This window comes from Gossypium hirsutum, chromosome D03 (assembly GCF_007990345.1).
Source record: "Gossypium hirsutum isolate 1008001.06 chromosome D03, Gossypium_hirsutum_v2.1, whole genome shotgun sequence".
NCBI classification, from domain to species: Eukaryota; Viridiplantae; Streptophyta; class Magnoliopsida; order Malvales; family Malvaceae; genus Gossypium; species Gossypium hirsutum.
In genome coordinates this window covers 15,951,126-15,960,535 of record NC_053439.1, presented here as the reverse complement: position 1 = coordinate 15,960,535, position 9,410 = coordinate 15,951,126, and positions in this window count along the sequence as shown.

Here is a 9,410-nt window from a genome sequence, read left to right as displayed (position 1 = left end):
TGTTGAGTTTAGCCACTTATTTTGGCTTGTTTTGGATGTCTAATTATGGCTTGTTGATATGTGTAATGTTGATTGTAGATTGACACAGAATTAGGTGAGAAATATGGCTTGTAAAATGACCTATTTTTGTCCACACTGGCGTGTGTCTCAAGCGTGTATGACACACAGACAAGTGACACGGCCGTGTGTCCTTTATATCTTAAATTTGCACAAAACAGAATGCTCACATAGCCTAGCACACGGGCGTGTGACTTGGTCGCGTGACCCAAGTCATTATACCCACACGGGCTGAGACACGACCGTGTGTCCGTATTTCGAATGCCCACACGGCCTAAGACACGGGCGTGTCTTCAAACCGTGTGAGTCACACGGCTTGGCCACACGGCCGTGTGACCCCTGCAGTATTGAAAGTTTTAAATATTTCTAAAATTTTTTTTGAGTTTTCGACTTAGTCCTTATTTGTTTCTAATGCCTAATTTGGGCCTCGAGGGCTCGTGTAAGGGACAATATGTATGATTTTGATTGGTTTCTAATATGAATGCTAGAAGAAATGAAATGTATGATACTTAATTTGTAAACTTCAGTAATGCTCCGTAACCCTATTCCGGCGACGGATTCGGGTTAGGGGTGTTACATCTAATGCCCAATCCATTGGTCCTATGCTATGACATTGGGCATTAGCTTGTGAAGTTCTACTGCTTCTTTCCACTAAATCCACTAACTTCCTTTAAAGATGATAAATCATGTTTTCAACATAATAATTAGTCAATATAACAATTTTTTGTAGAGTTAATAAATAAAATAAAATTATAGGTAAAACTAAAAAAATTGATATCGATCACTAAAAATTTGCATGAAAATTAGAAGCTAAAAAGTACTATAGATAACTCTATATTCTAGAGTTATCACACCCCAAACTTAATTTAATGCTCGCCCTAAGTGATGACACTTAACAGATGTTGAAAATAAACACGCCACACTTGAGCATAATTAACCCTCTCACAAGGTCATGCATCAGTGAAATTATTCTCTCAAATTTTGCAAATATGTAACTTAGGTGCATATATCATCCAATTTCTCTCAAGTATTAAAGTGCTAACAAAATTATGAATTGAATGCCTTCTCCTCATGAATGTGAACTTAGTTATTCCCAATCAATTTTTGTTTCCCTTGATTTTGTTAAGCAACAGTCCTAAGGTTTAAATTATGTCTTCATATGTTCAACTCAACAATCCTCTCCACTAACGTATGGACTGGAAATACTGTAGCAAAATAGACATAAAATTAAGTAACGATGTCTGCAAGTATACGGTTCAAACCGTAATATAGTAAAGAATGTTACAATGAAACACTCTAGGAAGCATTCTGAGGATCGTACCCAAGGGAGGTTGAATTAAACTTAAATTAGCTTCCTAGACTAACATGGCTAAATAGTACTCATTTAAATTTATATTACGAAAAACCAAATTAAAATGGATTAATTAAATTAACCTAAAATTTTTTAAAATAAAAGAAACCAATTAACAATTGAAATTAAATAAAAAAGGCACGAAATTAACTCACTTTAGTGCTGCTAATTAACGTCAGAACTCAGGTTTTATCAAATTAGCTATTAATTAACAAATTATTACCTCTTGGCCTCTAACTAAGTAACTTATTAACCAATAATGCTTACCTCTCGGCCTCACTTTCTTGACTGAGATAATTTATGATTTACTTGGTAAACATATCTCTCGATCTCATTTATCTTACATTACTTCCTAGGGGTGTCACTTCCTAGGGTTTAAACCCTAATCCATCTATTAATTAGTCACATATTCATTTGTTAATCTCCCTAAGGAAATTAGTTAATCATGCCTCTAGATACAATAATCCCTAAACTCGTATTTAACATACAAAGTAGTAAATTAAATAAAAGAAGGGAATAAGAAATTAAATTTGTTTCGATATTGATTTGTGCATGGAAGCAAAATTTACTTTAATAGTTGCGAAGATCACTCAGATTGCAATTGTAATCTGAAAAGAAATAAATAAAAACTGTTAAATTAAAAGCTTGGATCGAAATTGAATCCAAGTTAAACAAGAACAAAAATTGTCTAATTGACTAAATTGAAATAAAATAATAACTAAAATAAAACCCTAAAACTAACTAAGTGGCTCACTTGGAAAAGCCTCATAATATGAGGCTAAACATGCCTATTTATAAAGTTTATGATATGACCTAATTAGGGTTGCTAAACAGGTCAAAAATCTGATTACAATTTATTGTGTGGTAAAAAATACCCATAATTAATTTTCCTAATTATCGCCCGGTGTCGCGGTACTACCTTCATTTTCTAGATATTTTGGCTTCGACATCTGGTGTTGCGACACCATTCCTCAGTATCACGATGCTACAATCATCCTTCGTCTTCTAAGCTTGAAAACAGTGCCTTACACACTAAATAGAGCCGTTAAATCATTCTTAAGCCCGTAGTGGCACATTAGATCATAACATAACTGAAAATTACATAAAATTACATAAAATTCTTATTTTGCATAAATTAAACTTAAGCAAATAAAAAGCAAAACCGAAATAAAAACATATAAAAAAACTAGAAAAACAATCTCATTAAGTGGTAGAAGGACCTTAATTTGCTACAACGAATTGTGGCAAATCAAACTCCCTCATACTTAAGCCGTTGCTTGTCCTCAAGAAACAAAAGAAAAGCACACAGAATAATAAAATAAAACAAGCAAATAGTGCTAGAGCATGCCACATACAACGATTAGTTCAGAGCTATGTACACAGAACAATGTGAATAAATAAGTAACTCTAACATTATATACAATTAACTCTTGATCTTTAGTATCACACACATTAGTTCATAAAATTACAAAGTAAAAAAATTCAAGAATGTCAAGTACATTCATCCATCGAAACAGGTACATAAAATCTACATTTATACTTGAAGAATAAAAATAATTAGAAATGTCAAAATTCAGTTAATTTTCAACCATGAACTGTATCACTTAGGTCATATAGGTCTTTTCAGCTTGTAACTTCTACAACTTAGGTTTGTTCAGAATTAAAGACCAGGCACAACAAAATGATTTAAGCATGAAAATAATTTGACAGATTATATTGACCCAAATACTTCCTCGATTAGACCCTTTAGCTCACCATATTATATCTCTTTCTCTCACTTACCTTTCTCTCCGATTCTTGAGGTATAGTACAGTATTAGTGAATACAATTGTCTTAGTGAGATATTTGTGCAAAAAAATGAGGAAATTTTCTATTCATTCACTTTCACTCACTTTACTTTTTTATTTTTTCGAGAACTTCTCGCTTGGCTATTTTAACCTTTTCCAAACTTTTTCTTTTGATAATTTTTTTTATTTTTCTATTTACGCACATGTTTGCAAGACTTTTATACTCACAATACTATACTATCCCCTAAGTTCACTCTTATTTTCTTATTATGTTGGAAACCTATGTGTCATATCTACCTAACCCTCAATATCAATGCCCTGACGTTGAAGTTTGTGCAGGGACTAAGAAAATCAAATCAAGAGATTATATTTTAGGCTTATGGTTTCCATTGTGTTTCATCAAGAAATAGGGATTTAGGCTATAAAATTTGGGTACTAGGGGTTTTAAATTAAGGTCAGCTTTTCAGCTCGGAATTGTCTACAAAAAAATGCCTTAGGTCATCCCCAAGTGTCTCAATTCATGAATTACAATAAACTAAATTTTAATACGTTGAAAACTCATTATTCAAACAAAGACATATACTTTTTATGTACCTATTAGTCATTTGGTATACATAACACACTATCACTTATTCACAGTGTAGCAAAATAAACTAATTAGTGTAATATTATGTAACATCTCGAAGTAGGGCCTAAAATTTTTGGCCTCACAAGTAAGGGTTCACCAGTGTTTTGACGAATTGAGGTTTTCCAAAAGGATATCAAGAAGGAGTTTTCCAATGTTTTGGTGGGCTGATGTCTTTCAGAAGGATCAGTAAGAAGTTCGCCAATGTTTTAGCAAACTAGTACTCACCAAAGGATGCGGTATGGGGGTTCGCCAGATTTATTGTAAGTTAAGTTCATCAATTGGTGGGCGAACAAGGGTTCACCGGTCAATAGTCAAGTTAGACTAAAATTAGGAAATAAAGATACTGTGTATTTATGATACTTTTCATGCACGTAACTCTTTTCCTAAGACAAGGAGGGTATCCTAAGATTAGTAGGACACTTATTTCCTATAAATACAACCCTTATTCCATGAAAATTCTCTCATCGAATATTTTGTTGTCAAGTCTCTATTCTGAACCAAGTTCGTAGCAACCAAGGTAAGCCTTTATCTTGTTAGGGTTGATTATCCAGAAAGCTAGGTTCACTCGTATGTTCGTATACTGTGTATATTCTGTTTGTTTAGTAATTTGTGTGTGTTATGTATGTTGCAAACCAGCTAGACCATCTACCAACAAGGATAAAGGCAACATAAAACTTGTTTAAATTTTCAGCTTTTACAGTGAGTGTCCAGTAATCACCATAAGTTTGCTAACTATTATGTTTTTAGTGTGTGTGTGTGTGTGTTCAAGGTCTGTTACTATGTGCGAATTGGTATGTTTTCAAAGAACTTAAAGTTTTAAACTAATTCCCAAGAGTAAGCTTTTTTATAAACTTTGTTTCCAAGTTCTGAAACTCTGTTTTCAAGTTAAGTTTTATGCATGCTCCTACGTGAGCCTATGATTTAAGATATATTCTTAAAGTAAGATTATATAAACTATGTTTTTACAAGCCTCGAGCTTTATATGAATAAGTGTTTTTAAGCAAGCTTCTTATGTGAGCTCTATATGATAAGTATTTTGTGCGAGCTCCTTTGCGAGCCCTTATGTTGGATATATTTGTATACCAAAGGATTGTGATTTGGGTGTTGAGGCTCTGATACATGTGGAGAAATAAGGGAATGTTAAGCTATGCTCCATTCACAAGAACATGTTGGCATATAGGAGAGTGTTTAGCTTTATGCTACACTTATGGGATATGTTAAGGACTCTTTTAGTCATTCTGAGGCATTGTAAGAAGATTCGCTTATCCAATAGTAAGTTAAGACAAGTGTTAAGAACATGTTTAATTTTCTTCACCATTCTGATAAGACAAGTATAAGAGCATGTTTCATGCTACACAAGATCTGCATATGAAGAAGAACAAGCCAAGTTTTAAGTATGATTTTCAACAAGCACATGTGGAACTATTTGTACAAACTTATTTTTTCTAACAAGTAGGTTCTACGAATTGGGTCTCACACCTTCATGGTGAGCCTAGATCGCAAAACGATTTTCATACTAAGTTCCTTTATGTTTTAAACTGTATTTTAAGCAAACTCTAATTTTTTTTTATTTTCACTAAATTCTCAATGAACTTACCCTCTCCTCTCTTACTTAGCAAGTAAGTAGGTCGCGGATGGCAGTGGCGAGTTAGATGACTTTGGTGAGGCCAAATCCCTTAACAGATATCAACGAACCTGGGAAAAAGGCGATGGAGTTTTATTTATGTGGGTTTAGTTTTATAATTTTGCTACTGAAATTGAAACAATTTCCTTAAGTTTAACTTATTTTTATATTATGAACCTTGAAGTTAATATTTGTTGTTAATTTCTCTTTCTTGGCATGAATAAAGTTTAATGACTTCAATATTTTCCTTCGCATGTGTGCCGTGTTGTATTCTCTTAATTTTTCTAAAGTATGTCTTAATACCATATGTAAGCCAGTTTTATGGCATAGTACTATCTTCGACGACCTCTTTATGTTTGTAAACCTTAACAGGCATGCGAACCCCTAGAAGTGATAACCTTGCTATTTAGTGAACCTTATAAAATATGCAAACCCTTGTATGGATGGCCCTTTATTGCGAAGTCTATTTATCATGCGAACCTAATTATACGTTTAGATGCAAACTTAGGAGGTATGAAAACTATTATTATTTTGCAAACCCGTGTTATTGTACGAACCCATATTTTGTATGATAATGCAAACTCATGTGTTATTTCGTTATGCGAACCTATGTTGTTGTGCGAACCTTAATAATAACTTCTATGATCTTGTATTCATGTTTGTTGGTGAAGTACCATGTTTAAGTAACCCTTCCTCTACTTGTTTTTGTAAGCTCACATGTTTTGCATTCCATGCATAATTATGTGACATTCCACTACTGTATATTAACTTAGAATATTATATGTTACAATTTTGTGGTGTGTTGGAGGATAAGTTAGGAGTTAACAAAGAGTCATTTCTGTGGCTAATGTAGCTCGTCAAATTCGGGTCGAACTTACTCAGTCAGGTTTGGGGTGTTACATGTTAAACAACCTAAAATTGATTACTATCGAGTTAAATTTACAATTTAAACACAGAGTCCTATTTACATGCTCCTAACCAATCACTTGTATTGTTACAAGCTCATGCAGAAACAAACACATAAAACAAAAAATAATGAAAACACAAATAAAAACATTAAATTTTAAAAAATCATGTTACCTCCACACTTTATTTGGCACATTGTCCCTAATGTGCTCCTAATAGATAAGAGAGGAGACTACCCAGTTTGAGCACTGAAGTTCCTCGGATGTGTTCAGGTGGTTCTCATGTCATTTTTTCTCTTATTTATAGTGCTTCATATCGTACGGGGTTCCTACATAGAAATTAGCTAATAAAAAACTAATACAAAAATTAAATAAAGTTCTAAAACAAAATAAAAATCATCTCAAAACTAAAATTATATATCCCTCCAAAAAAGCTAAACTAAATAAATAGTTCAAAAGTTTTTAATCAGATTTGGATTGTGGCTGATTCTCCTCGATCATTGGCTCATTCTCTTAACTTATGTCTAGTTTGGCGGCCCTCGCACCCGCAGAATTAGTTGGGTTGTTACGGTTTGGAGTACAAATTTTGACTCATTCGATGGATGGTTCTTCTTATCCTTGTATTCACCTTCTCCCTATTCTCATTCTTCGTCGTCGGCTTGCCCAAAAAATTACATGGGCGAGTATCGGTTTGGTGGTAGCTCAAGCGCTGGGATTCGAACCTTTGAGCATAGTCAATGTCCAAAGGTGTCATTGATTGCATCCACTAGATGACCCACTCCATGTCGGTCATGTCACCGGGCCCTTGGCTTGTTTGGTTTTTCTCTTTGCTCTTCCACTTTATTAATGGTGGAGCATCCATCTTTTGCTTCCTAGTTACGTTCCAATCTTTGACGTGCTTTTGATTGAGCTCAATGTATTGAGTGTAGATAGAGTTCCCAAAAATGCTCTTCGTCAGCTTAATGAATTGCTCCATTATGGACATTAGTAACATCTCTTTGTAAATTCATTTGGTGATGCACACCTATCGGTGTTACAAAATACAATAAACTAGAATAGCTTGAAATGCATTAGCGTTATACACATTAAAGCTCGTGAGATCCGTGTGTAGATAAACTGAATCCATATTTTTGCAATCGAGAACATGATTGCTTGATTGAATGGTAATGGGATGTTGGTGCTCGATTGGCATTTCCAAACACCTCTCCCCTTGGTTAAGTAAGAAATAATTTAGTCCATATCTATACCTCTGAAATAATCAATATCTAAGGTGTCTAAAGCATCAGAGACAAAGTATGGCACATTGTAAAAGTTACAAATCTCTTGGGGAGTACAGAGGACCTCTTTGCCTCGGACGGTCACATGAGTGTGCACTTCGTGTTGGGATTTAGTCTTTTCTCTCTCTTTTAGTGATGCATAAAATTGTACACCATCGAGTCAATCCCTAACTCTTTCGGTGTGAGACAAAATTCGATCCAATGGTTCAGCCAAATCAAATCCCAAATTTCATTATTCAAGTGGAACGACGAGTTGAATCCGCATTCTTGAATGAAAGTCTTGTCTTGGAGTTCCAAGGAGTAATTTTCAACTTCTTGGCTCTAGAATTTGGTGGAATCGAATTCCCCTGATTCACTTTGTTCTATAGTGCTAAGAACTTTTTTTGGCACCATTTAAATGCAATATATAATAATATAATCTAAAAAACAATTAATACAATGAAATAAAAATAAATAAAACAAAAAAAGTTAAGAACATTTCATCAAGACTATTGGATGACATAGCTACTGTTAATCGAGAAATGGCTACAATCCAAAGTCGAGGAGAAGAGAACTCACGAGGAATGGATGAAATCTAATATGGAGAGGAGCGGGAAGGGTTCAACTACTGTTAGGGGGCTTAAGGGAGTGTTTAGAATGTGTTTAATGCGAAAAAATTAGGTTTAAAACAAGTTTTGGTATTTATAGGGCCGTATGGGTCACATAGAAAATGGGTCAAATATTGCAGACTTAACGTCGGTGTCCTGACATTGGGTGTTGGTGTTGGGACACCGTACATTGAATACTCCAGGTTTTAGGTTCTTTGTTTTGTGTCATGACAAAGGAACATGATGTCATGACATAGGCCCAAAATTCCAAATTATTACTTTGGTTCGAAATGCTATTTCATGACGTTAGGGTGCAGTGTCGCGACAAGAGATGGAATTTGAAAAAATTTTAGGCTCAGAATACAGTGTCGCGACATAAAGATATGGTGTCACGACACCACCCTAATTTTAAAAATCCTACGAGTTTCGAAGTCCAATGTCATGACACCACCCTTATTTTCCCTATTCTCGTGTTTTGGGGGTGTCGGTCCCTTCGTTTTACTCCTAATTCCAAATAGGCCCCTAATAGGCTTCCTTTAGCTGCCTAAGGCCTTAATGCTACTTTAATTAAAACTTCTAACCTAGTTAAAATCCAAAATAAAAATCTAAAGTTCAAATGTACAAAATTTTACAACAATTATTCAAAGTTTCTTGATGAAATTAAGTATGGCTATTGGACTCATCTGATAGCTCTTGCATTCCATGCATCGCCATTTTTCTCCTTTTGCGATTGTCTTGGTCCATCCAACATGTGCCCTTCCATTTGGGGTCTTTCCACTTATCACGTTTCCTCAATCGAAATTTTGCTATACACATTAAGATTGAATCGTACCTTTGACCAAGGTTGTTTATAATATCTTGAAAATTACTATAGTAAGAAAGTACGATAGTATCCTTGATATAGTAAAATAAGGAAATAAAGTGAGATAAAGGGAAATTTTGAGTTATGGCAACATTGGGAAGTATATTATGATAAATTAATTCAAGAAAGGATTAAATCGCAAAAGTGAGAAAAGTTTTGTTGACCAAGAGTAAATACTCAAAATTTGAGGGGGTAAAGTGTAAATATGAAAAAGTTGAAGGACCAATAGTGCAAATATTTTAAGGGTGGAATAATCTAGAAACTAAGGAAAATGGATGAATTAGTACCAAATTGAAAAGGTGAAGAATTTTGAGGGATTAAATCGCAATTTT